The sequence below is a fragment of the Otolemur garnettii genome, unplaced genomic scaffold, assembly GCF_000181295.1.
Source record: "Otolemur garnettii isolate 467f Iridium unplaced genomic scaffold, OtoGar3 scaffold00175, whole genome shotgun sequence".
Lineage (NCBI taxonomy): Eukaryota > Metazoa > Chordata > Mammalia > Primates > Galagidae > Otolemur > Otolemur garnettii.
Window position 1 is genome coordinate 2,397,982 of NW_003852570.1, and position 12,341 is coordinate 2,410,322.

General features: G+C 38.6%; 1 protein-coding gene and 1 non-coding gene across 9 annotated transcripts in view; one reads left to right on the forward strand and one right to left on the reverse strand.

Moving 5' to 3' along the window:
• The window catches only part of ATRX (ATRX, chromatin remodeler), a 325,591-nt gene that overhangs the window by 174,354 nt on the left and 138,896 nt on the right, over positions 1 to 12,341 (forward strand). The window lies entirely within an intron of this gene.
• Positions 6,149 to 6,274, reverse strand: LOC111728651. Its single transcript, XR_002775884.1, has one exon. It is a non-coding gene; the product is annotated as a small nucleolar RNA SNORA32 (small nucleolar RNA).

The following is a 12,341-nucleotide window of genomic DNA, read 5'->3' on the forward strand; positions in this document are numbered from 1 at the left end:
GTACCCCATCTCTACCAAATAGAGAAGAAAAACAAAAATAGTATAAAACTAAAACAAACAAAAATCTCACAGGATAAAATTGGGGGAAAAAACAAGTAACAGGGGCAGAAAAACTGGCCAAAATGAAGTTCTTATTATTAATGAAGGCCACAATAAAAAGTTATATGTACACGAGAAAAGTGATGAAAGAAAGAAAAATCCAGGGGAAAAATCTTGGGGAAAAAATACAAAAAATATCTATCTATCTATCTATCTAACTCAATATTGCCTGGGCAACAGATGATCTTTGGGAGTATCAGATCGTAATTACAATGCGGATAGAGCTGTATACGTTGAAGACTGGAGTCCTCTGCTGACTTCTTTGCCCTCACATTTCTGCAGGGTTAGGAGCCTGCTTAATAGCCACGCCTCAGCCTTTTCAAACCATGACCCTTGGCTAAATAGAGGCTTTCCCAGGAAAGCTGGTATAGCTTGGATCTTTCCTGAAGTGGCTACCTATTTATTGAGTGCACCCAAAGTGGCCTCACTCTACGCCCCTGAGGCCTGAGCCTGCAAGGCAGTTCTCTACTAGTTGCTTGCACTAGAGCCGGATCTTTCCTGAAGTGGCTACCTATTTATTGAGTGCACCCAAAGTGGCCTCACTCTACACCCCTGAGGCCTGAGCCTGCAAGGCAGTTCTCCACTAGTTGCTTGCACTAGAGCCGGTAGCTGAATACTGAAAGCTCTGCTCTTCCCTGGAGTCTCAGTCCCAGCCTCTGGGTGCTGTTCATAGTTACTTGCTCACTCCTTCAAGGTCTCCCTTGACGCACCTCACTCTGGGACCCTTAGGGCCAAGCCTGCAGGGCAGATTTCCCACAAGGCTGTGTCTGACCTACAGTGGAACTTTGAAGGCTCCATTCCTCCCTGGCTCAATCCTGGGCTCTGGGCACTGTTCAAAGGCACTTGGTCACTCATTCAACTTCTCTCAAGGTAACTCAACCTAGTGCCCAAGTCCAGAAAAACTGAAAAAACCCACAGGGAAGGCCTTCCCTATTTGTAATCTCTCTGCTGCTGTAACAGCTATTGCTGTAGCCACAGCCCTCAAGACCGGCCTCAGACCATTTGCATCCACTTGCCATTTTTCTGCTGCTTTCCTCCTCCTTCTGGGGTCCTGCCAACTCCTAGTGCTTCCCTCTGTCCCTTAAAGAGATGTTTCTGGGTAGAGCCCACAAGCCAGAGGTGCCTGGAGTCTTGTCTCCCCAATCTCCCTGTGCCCAGTTGCAAAGACACTGTCTTTACTCTGCCAGCTTGCTTTGTTTCTCCTTGACCTAATTTTCTTTCTTTCTTTGTTTTTATCTTTATTCTCTTTTCTTTTTCTTTCTATCTTTTTTTTTTTTTAAAGAATTGTTCTTGGTTTATTGTGCCAATCAGATGTTTCCCTTTCTTCTTCTTCTTTTTTTTTTTTTTTTTTTTTTGCATTTTTTGGCCAGGGCTGGGTTTGAACCCGTTAAACCTCTGGTATATGGGGTTGGCGCCCTACTCCTTTGAGCCACAGGTGCTGCCTTCTTTCTTCTCTTTTATTTTCTTTCCTTTTTTTTTTTTTGAGCAGTCTTACTATGTTGCCCTTATCACTATGTTGCCCTTGGTACAGTGCCATGGCATCACAGCTCACAGCAACCTCAAACTCTTGGGCTTAAGCGATTCTCTTGCCTCAGCCTCCCAACTAGCTGGGCTACAGGTGCCTGCCACAGTGCCCAGATATTTTTTTGGTTGCAATTGTCATTGTTGTTCAGTAGGCCTGAGCTGGGCTTGAACCCACTAGCCAAGATGCATGTGGCTGACGCCCTACTTACTGCACTACGGACACCAAGCCTGTTTTTTTTCTTTTTTTAAGGCAATTTTGAAACAGAGTTTATTGAGAAAGAGAAAGATAGGCTTAGAGAGTAAGATAGTTTGCAAAGCAGCATACATTCGCCTAGACAGTAAACGGGCTTCCATTGCCAGGGCAAGTAGGCAAAGAAGTCTGATCTAATTTTTGTAGACTGGATATGTACCACGTGCACATATCAGTACAGTAGGCCTACTTCTTCTGTGTGTTGACCACCCCTGTTTTGTTTTTTTTTTTTGAGACAGAGCTTCAAGCTGTCCCCCTGGGTAGAGTGCCGTGGCATTACAGCTCACAGCAACCTACAACTCCTGGGCTGAAGCGAGTCTCCTACCTCCGCCTCCCAAGTAACTGGGACCACAGGTGCCTGCCACAACGCCCGGCTGTTTTTTGGTTGCAGCCGTCATTGTTGTTTTGGCGGGTCCGGGCTGGGGATTCGAACCCGCCACCTTAGGTGTACGTGGCTGGCGCCTTAGCCGGTTGAGCTATAGGCGCCGAGCCACCACCCCTGTTTGTTGACCAGTTTGTTACAGTCTCTTGGGTGGTCAACTTAGAGAGGTTCTACCGTATTTCCTTACTGATCTTTGTTGTTTTATGCATTATTGATATGGAGTATTTAAGTTTCCAACTATTATTGTAAAACTATTTCTTTTTTCTGTCTTGCCATTGTGCATTTTGGAGCTCTAGTGTTTATTTTATATATATTTATAATTACAGTTTTTGGTAAATTGGCTCTTTTTTTTTTTTATTAAATCATAGCTGTGTACATTAATGCAATCACAGGGTATGTTGTGCTGGTTTTACATGCAATTTGAAATGTTTTCATCAAACTAGTGAATATATCTGGCATTTTCTTAGTTATTGTGTTAAGACATTTATATTCTACACCTAGTAAATTTCACATGTACCCTTGTAAGATGCACTGTAGGTGTGGTCTCACCAATTACTCTCCCTCCACCCATCCTCCCCCCTCCCCTCTCCCTTTTCCCCTTCTTCTTGGGCTATAATTGGGTTGTAGCTTTCATAAGAAATCTATAAATTGGTTTCATAGTAAGACTGAGTACATTGAATACTTTTTCTTCCATTCTTGAGATACTTTGCAAGGAAGAATATGTTCCAGCTCCATCCATGTAAACATGAAGGAGGTAAAGTCTCCATCTTTCTTTATGGCTGCATAATATTCCATTATGTACCTATACCACAATTTATTAATCCATTCCTGGGTTGATGGGCACTTGGGCTTCTTCCATGACTTAGCAATTATGAATTAGGCTGCAATAAACATCCTGGTACATATATCTTTATTATAATGTGATTTTTGGTTTTCTGGATATATACCTAGTAGAGGAATTGTAGGATCGAATGGCAGGTCTCTTTTTAGATCTCTTAAGTGTTCACCAAACATCTTCCCAAAAGGAACATACTAGTTTGCATTCCCACCAGCCATGTAGAAGTGTTCCCTTTTCTCCATATGCACACAAAATTGGCTCTTTTATCAGTGTACAGAATATCCCAGAGGTAACCCCAAAGGTTGCTATTCATAGGGAAAATGGGAAATTATAGCTAAGTATACTGTTATTTACAAAATAATAATTATAAAATTTTATAAAGAGGTGGTCAAGATGTACAGAATATTTTGTACATATTTTGTAAAATTTCCACTGAATCTAAAGATCAGCCTCAGCAAAAAATTTAAGGGACTTAGGTCTTTTCTGAGTACGTGTCTTGCCTAGGCATATTTATGGTTTTCTGAATTATCCTGTATACGTGTCTGTTTTTGAAGGCCCTAAATTCCAAACTATGTCATCCCAGTCTTCTCTGGGTTTTGTATGTGTCTGTCTACCTGTATTGTCTTTTCCTAGAAGAGTTCTGAGTTAAATGAAGTAATGGTGAGAGCCTTATATCAGTCCTTCAGGTGTCCCCCAGGCAGGCTAAATCACATGTATATGGTAATTTGCAGATAAGGTCTACTGTGCTCCCTCTGGTTTGAGGAAGAGTACAGGGAGTTGGGGTACTGCTGCTTTGAAAATACAACCGTTACCTCGCAGGAGGTGGTAGGCTAAGGGCAAGTAAAATGCTATAATTTTTTTCTACTGTTTTTATTGTTTTGCCGATCTCCGTATTTTCACTTAAGTTGTGAAAGTTATTTTCACTGGATATAGAATTCTAAATTGATACATATTTTTTCATCTCATTTAAAGATATTGATTGTTTATATGACATTTTGTTGTGATATTTCTTCTTTTTGCTGTTATTTATATATTGTGTCTTTTTTTCTTGAAGGTTGTTTCAAAATATTTTTTTCTGTTACTTTAAGATTTTCTGTTAATGATTGGCTTTTGGGAATTGTTTATTTTAATTTTCTTTCTATTTATCCTGCTCAGGGTTCCTTGAACTTATCGTATTTGTGGGTTTATAGTTTTCATTAGTTTTTTTTTAAACTTCTAGACATTATTTCTTATATTTTCTTCTTTTCTATTCTGCTGTGGGAACTTCAGTTACATATATATTATTTATTTATTTAGAGACAGAGTTTCACTCTGTTTTCTTGGGTAGAGTGCGGTAGCATCAAATTAGCTCACAGCAACTTCTAACTTCTGGGTTCCAGCAATCTTCGTGCTTCAGCTTTCTGGAAAGCTGGAACTATAAGTGCCTGCCATAGCGTCTGGCTAACTTTTCTATTTTAACTAGAGACTGGGTCTCACTTTTGCCCAGGCTGGTCTCCTACTCCTTAGCTCAAGGGATCCTCCTGAGTTCTAGGATTATAACTGTGAGCCGCTGTGCCTGTCCAGTTACATATATATTAGACTATTGAACATTGTCCCACAGGTTTCCTCATTTTTTCCCCCTCTGTATTTCATTTTGTATCTCTTGCTTTGACTTCAATTTTGTTCATCTTTTCTTCTGCACTATTATGGTATTAATCCTATTCAGTGAAATACAGTATACTACAATTTTCATTTTAGGTATTTGATTTTTTTATTACCTCCCATTCCTTTTTTTGTTATGTTCACAGTTTCATGTTCACAGTTTCTTTTCATTATTTCAACAATTTTTGGTGTAAAAAGTGTTAATTTTTATTATGGCATTAAACAAAATTAGGAAATTTTTATTCAAGGAATTTCACATGTGATTCTCCTTCTGCTTTCCATCAAGGGTGGCCTTATCGTCTTAAAGGCTGGAGTCACCAGAGATTTACCTTCAAGACAGTGATTTTTTTTTTTTTTTGCGGTTTTTGGCCAGGGCTGGGCTTGAACCAGCCACCTCCAGCATATGGGGCCGGTGCCCTACTCCTTTGAGCCACAGGCGCCGCCCAAGACAGTGATTTTTAATAGAACAGATCCTTAAGCCACAGTTGCCTGTCAGCCCTACATAGCAATAACATAAAAAAAGTTTCAATCTCCAGAGATGATCATATAAAATGAGCTTCCATTAGTTCAACAAACCACCTAGTTATTAGCTATCTGGAAGAATTATAATGAAAATTAGCTAGATAAATCTCTCCTGCAAAGGCATGAGAGATCCAGCTATGTGCTCTGTCTGCTGTAAAATATATTGTTGCATGAGGGTTTCACGAGAGACAGACACCGTCGCCACAAGTGTAGTCTTGCTGCTAGAGTTATTATAACGAAAGAGATAAACTACTCCTCTGGTGGAAGTAGCCAAGATCATTGTTCTTGACCACCCTTTTACAGCCAGCTGGTCACGTACACTCTATTAATTAACTAACTAGTAAAGTATACATACTACTAATCTTTTTAAAAGTTAGTTCAATCTTCAAAGAGACAGAGTTTGAAAACTCGAGGCAGCTGCAAAAGGGACTTGAGATTACCAACAGGAGAGTAAGGTTTTGAAGTTTTGCTATGCACTCATTAAAATAAGAAAGCAAGTTTTCATGACCTTTGTTTCTAAGCAACCTGGAGGCCTACCGCTGTTTTCTGATAAACTTATGTTTATCAACCTCTAGGCTGTGTCTCTGTAGGAAGGCTTTTAACCCTTTCCTTGCAGGCTTAACAGCCACGTAGCCAGAGTCACCGAAAATGGGTTTTTACGCCCAAACCTTCAGACCCTGTTCTATGTTGACCGAGGCTACCAGGTCTTTGACAGAGTTGCTTTCCACAAAAGTCTGTCCGCCTGCTTCTGGAGTTTAAAGTGAGCACACAGTTTGTGGGATTTATCCCACAATATATTAGGCAATCACAGTTGCTTGGTTTGTATTTCCACTTGGACAGTGCTCACACTTAGGCAATGAAGGTAAAACAGTAGTCTAATAATGGGCTAATAAAATGTCACCAGGAGGCTGAGTACCAACAAAGTCTTAGAAGATAGAAAACCTATCGGAAAGTCTTTTTTTAGGGTCATATACACAGCAATTGAGAAATTGCTTTCTAAAAGCCTTGGTCATGACCATTAATACTTGAACATTTATTACAACTGTTTACTGTGCTTGTCTGGCAATTTCATCATCTCTGTCATTTCTTGTCTGTTATTGTTAACTACTTTTCCCTTTGTTATTCATATTTCCTGTTCTTAACAAATCTAGTAATATTTGTTAAGAAGTAGACTTTGTAAATTAGACATTGTTGAGTGGCTATATGCAATTGTGTTAGAGGTGGCTTGGCATTGTTTCAGCAGGCATTTATGTCACTTTTAGTTCAGTTTCATTTTGTAGTTTTTTAAAAAGCTTGATTAATATGCATCTTAAGTACTCTTAAATTTATGAATTATTTTGACCCACTTCTAAAGTGTAGCCCTTTTGTGATCTCAACTGAATGTCCTGAGTTGTACAAGAAGATACTCTGCTCTGCCTTGTTGAAATAGAATGCCTTATAGCACTGTATGGGAACTGTTTATCTCACAGCTTTTTAGTTATTCTTTGCTTGGCCTCACAGAGTTCTACTCCTATTTAGCTGTGACTCACGGGGCACAGGGAATCTTATTTTGAATTCTATACGTCTTTATGTTACCTTTTTTTTATTTTTTATTTTTATTTTTTGTTTGTAGAGACAGAGTTCACTTTATTGCCCATGGTAGAGTGCCATAGCATCACACAGCTCATAGCAACCTCCAACTCCTGGGCTTAGGCGATTCCCTTGCCTCAGCCTTCCGAATAGCTGGAACTACAGGCTCCAGCCACAATGCCTGGCTATTTTTTTTGTTGCAGATTGGCTGGGGCGGGGTTTGAACCCGCCACCCTCTGTATATGGGGCCGGTGCGCTGCCCACTGAGCCACAGGTGCTGCTCTGTTACTTTTTTTTTCTTTGCAGCTCTGCCCCACAGCTTCCAGTCGTCTCAGCCTGATCTTTGTCTTAGCAACTTAGCACATCTCCAGTGCTCTTCTTGGGATCCTTCTTTTCCTGATTCTGGAATGTACCATTAGACACCAATTCAGGGAGAATATAAGGCTTTCCTTGTTGGTTTTCTCAGGGATCAAGATCCTATTGGTGTCTCTTATCTAATGTCTGAACATGTTTTTTTCATATACTTTGTCTGTTTTCTAATTGATTACAGCAGGAGGGTAAACCTAGTTCCAAAGAAGAAGTTGGACTTAAGGTTTTAACGTGTTGGTCAAGTGGTAGGTCTTTTCTGTTTTTCTACCCTTAAATTCAGATGTAGGATACATTTCATGTCTTAAGTTTTATTTTATATATATATATATATATATTCTTTTTTTTTTTTGAGACAGAGCCACAAGCTGCCCCCCGCCGGGTAGATTGCTGTGGCATCATAGCTCACAGCAACCTCTGACTCCTGGGCTCAAACGAGTCTCTTGCTTCTGCCCCCTAAGTAGCTGGGACCATAGGCACCCGCCACAACGCCCAGCTATTTTTTGGTTGCAGCCATCAGTGTTGTTTGGTGGGCCCAGGCTGGATTTGAACCCACCACCTTAAGTTTATGTGGCTGGCACCTTAGCCACTTGATGCACAGGCGCCAAGCCACGTCTTAGGTTTTACTACAACTTCATTGATCATTTGTCCCAAGTTGTTCTCCCATTTCATTGCCTTTTATTATACTATTATTAGTTATATAAATTTCTTCATATTATTGCTTGAGTGCATAAACACATCTAACTCATCGTTAATAAGTAGATTATTTCTTTATGAATTATCTCTTCCTACATTCATGGTGAAGATGCACTAATCACCAATCCCAAAGATAAACCTTAATCACAAGAATATCATCAGGTCAGTGATGAAAGTATGGTTAAAAAAATCTTAATTCAGACTTGTGTATTAGTTTTCTATTGCTGCATTAAAATTTTACCATACACCTAACCTCTTAAAGCAAGACAGATTTATTATCTTATGGTTATACAGGTCAGAAAGTTGGTAATGGCCTAGATAAAGGTTCTCCTGGGTTCTTTACTTAATGTCTCACCATGCTAAGAGTAAGACATTAACCAGGGTTGTACCTTCATCTAAGATTGTGTACTTTTGCAGCTCTCTTGTTGGCAGAATTAAGTTCATTGCAAATGTAACACTTAGATCCTTAGCAAATAGAGGGTTCTTTCTATAACATGGCATTTTGCTTCATCTTTGAGGCTAGCAGAAAAGCATTTCAGTCTTATAAATGGCTCCCTTCAATTAGGCCAGGCTCACCTAACAGAATCGCACTTTTAATTGAATCAGAGTCAAATGCTATAAATCAGAGTCAAATGCTATGTAGCCCACTTATGGGAATGATATCCCATCATATTTATAAGTCTCAACTACACTCAAGGGAAGAGGATGATATGGGGCATTTATACCAGAGGTTGGGAATCTTGAAGACATTTTAGGATTCTGCCTATCACACTTTGCAACTGGATAAGAAATTTAGGGAATTTTCCATTTTTATCTAATGGCTTTGCCCTAATTATATGAAGTTAGTACACATCCAGGCTAGAACACAATAATAATTTAGTGAATACTTAGCCTGTTCAATGTACATTGCATACATTGCCTTATTTAATCTCCTCAACAACTCTGTGAGGACTTTTTGATAATCTTTCCCAGATTGCATGTTCAGATACTGAAGCTAAGAGAGTTGAGGTAGCTTGATAAAATAGAAGTTGGTTCTAAATAGCTTATGCTAGTTCCACTTCACCACAGTGTTTCCCAGGGTTGATTTGTGTATCCCCTACAGTTTGATGTAAATGTAGTATCTATTTAGATAATTTATTGTAAATCTGTAACTTATTTATAAGTTTTTAGATGACACAATGAACCTATAGTTATGGTTTTAAAAATAAAGTTTTCTATTAAAGAGACATTTGCAAACATTTACATATTTTCTTGTGTTTGCTTCAAAATAATTTGTGGGACGTGGGGAGTTGAAGAATGGGCGAGAGGTTATCTATGAAACAAAAGTGGCCATATGTTGATAATTTTTGAAACTGAGCAATGGGTAATAGGGTTCATTATTCTGTTTACTTCTATGTATGTTTGGTACTTCACATAGGACAGTAGTCTCCAAGTTGCTATAAAAGGCATTCTTTCATTCCTTTTTATGGCTGAGTAATATTCCATAGTGTATGTGTGTGTATCACATTTTCTTAATCTGCTCATGAATTCAGGGGCATTTATGTTAATTCCACATCTCTGCAATTGTGAATTGAGCTGTGATAAACATTTGAGTTCAGGTTTTTTTTTTTTTTTTTTTGAGGCAGAGTCTCACTATGTTGCCCTGGGAAGAATGTCATGGTGTCACAGCTCACAGCAACCTCTAACTCTTGGGTGTAAGTGGTTCTCTTGCCATGACCTCCTGAGTAGCTGCAACTTACAGGCGCCTGCCACAACGCTGGCTATTTTTTGGTTGTAGTTGTCATTGTTGTTTGGCATGCCTGGGCTGGATTCGAACCTGCCAGCCTCGGTGTATATGGCTGGCACCGTAGCCTCCGAGCTACAGGTGCTGAGCCTGCAGGTATGTTTTTGATAAAATGAGTTATTTTCTTTGGGGTAGATACCCAGTAGTGGGAATGCTGGGTCAAATGGTAAGTCTACTTTTATTTCTTTGAGGACTCCCGTACTATTTTTTTTTTACGAACAGTACATAAGAGTTGCTTTCTCTCTGCAGCCACCCCAGCACCTGTTGTTTTCTGAGTTTGTAATAATGGCCATTCTTACAAGGGTAAAGCGATATCTTATTATGGTTATAATTTACATTTCACTGATTATAGTGATGTTTGGTGTTTCTTCATATATTTGTTGGCATTTGTCTACCTTCTCTTGAATAACTTCTGTTTATATCATTTGCCCACTTTTAATGGGGTTGTCTGATTTTTCCTTGCTGATTTGAATTCTTTCCTTGCTGGATATTTGCCCTTTACTGGCTATATAATTTGTGAATATTTTCTTCCATTCTGTAGGTTGTCGATTCATTCTCTTGATTATTGCTGTAGGATAGATGCCAGATTTTTTTTGCAGGTCTGGTAAAATTTGGCTGTGAATCTGTATTATATGGGTCTTTTATTTTGTTGTGAGAATTTTTATTACTGCTTCATTCTCACTGCTAGTTATTGGTCTATTCAGTATATCTATATCCAATATATCTTAGGAGGTTGTGTTTTTCTTAGAATTTCACTATTTCCTCTACGTTTTCTAGTTTATGTGTGTAGAGATTTTCATAGTATTTATGGATATTTCTGTGGTGGTATGAGTTGTAATATCTCCTTTTTCATTTCTGATTGAGCTGATTTGGATCCTTTGTTTTCTATTTCTGGTCACAATAGCTAGATTTCTATTGAAATTTTGTTTGTCTTTTCAGAGAGCCAACTTTTTGTTTCATTGATCCTTTGTATTTTTTGGGGGGGGTCCATTTTGTTTAGTTCTGCTCCGAGCTGTTTTCTGAGACAGTATCTTGGCTCTGTCACCTGGACAGTGGTTATTATCATAGCTTTCTACAACCTCTTGGGCTCATGCAATTCTCCTGCTTTAATCTTCTGAGCAGCTGGTACTACAGGCACGTGCCACCACACCCACTTATTTTCTATTTTTTTTTTTTTTTTCCTGATAGAGACAAGGTCTTAGCCTTGCTTAGGGTAATCTGAGACTCCTCCCACCTCAGCCTCCCAGGGACCTATGATTATAGGCACGTGCCACTGCCCAGCTGTCTATTTCTTTTCTTCTGCTAGCAGCTCTGGGTTTGGTTTGCTCTTGTTTTTCTGTTTCCTTAAGATGTGACATTTGGGTGTTAATTTTTGGTCTTTTTGTCCTCTTGTATAGACATTTGAAGCTATCAATTTCCCCTTGTGACTTCTACTGTATCTCATAGATTTTGAAAGCTTTTGTCCTTTTTGTCATTTTGTTTGGGGAATGGTTTGATTTCCATCTTAGTTTCTCCATGACTTTGTGTATATTTGAGTATTTCTCCGGGCGTTAATTTCTAGTATTATTCTATTTTCATCTTAGAAAATATATGGTATGATTTTGATCTTTTTTCCCTTTAATTTGCTACGATATGCTTTGTCTCCTAAGATATGATCAATCTTGGAAAATGTCTCATGTGCTGATGAGAATGTATATTCACCACATTTTGGGTAGAATGTTAATGTAAATTTCTGTTAGGTCATTTGTTCCATAGTCCTGTTTAATTCCAGTGTTTCTGTATTGATTTTATGCTTTGCTGATCTTTCCATTTCTGTCAGTGGGATGTTGAAATCCCTAGAAATTATGATACTACTGTTTATCTCTTTGCTTAGACCTAGTAGGATTTGCTTTATGTGCTAGTTGAATATATATATTTAGGATTATTATATCTACTTATGAAATAGAGCTCTGAGCTCGTTGCATACATATTTAGGATTATTATATCTATTTGTAGAATTACTCCTTTTACCAGTATAATGACCATTTTTGTCTTTTTTACCATTGTTTATTTTAAAGTATCATTTTTTATGATAAGAGAATGTCTGTATCTGCTTGTTTTTGGTTTCCATTTATGTGGAATTTTTTTTTCCTTTTTTTCACTTGGAGTCTGTATGAGTCCTTCTGGGTTAGATGTGTTTCCTGGACATAGGAGATACTTTGGTTGTGTTTCTTTTCATCATTCATCCAGTCTGTGTCATTCATATGTGGTATTCAGGCCATGCATGTTGAATGTTAATAGTGATATGTGGATACTGTTCTGTTCATTATGTTCAGTGATACCTTAATGTTTTGTTTTTCTTCTTGTGCTAATGTTTTATAAGAGCTATGAGATTTAACTTCTGGTTTGTTTTACACTGATTGATATCTATGGTGCTGTTCCATGTATAATACAGTTTTGAATATTTCAAGCAGAACAGGTCTTAGCATTTGCTTGTCTGGAAAAGTCTTTATTTCTCCATCATTTATGCGGCTTATTTTTGCAAGATGAAAAATTCTTGGCTAGAAATTATTCTGTTTAAGAAGACTAAAAGTATGGGCTATGGGCAGTGCCTGTGGCTCAAAGGAGTAGGGCGCCAGCCCCATATACCAGAGGTGACAGGTTCAAACCCAGCCCTGGCCAAAAAAAAAAA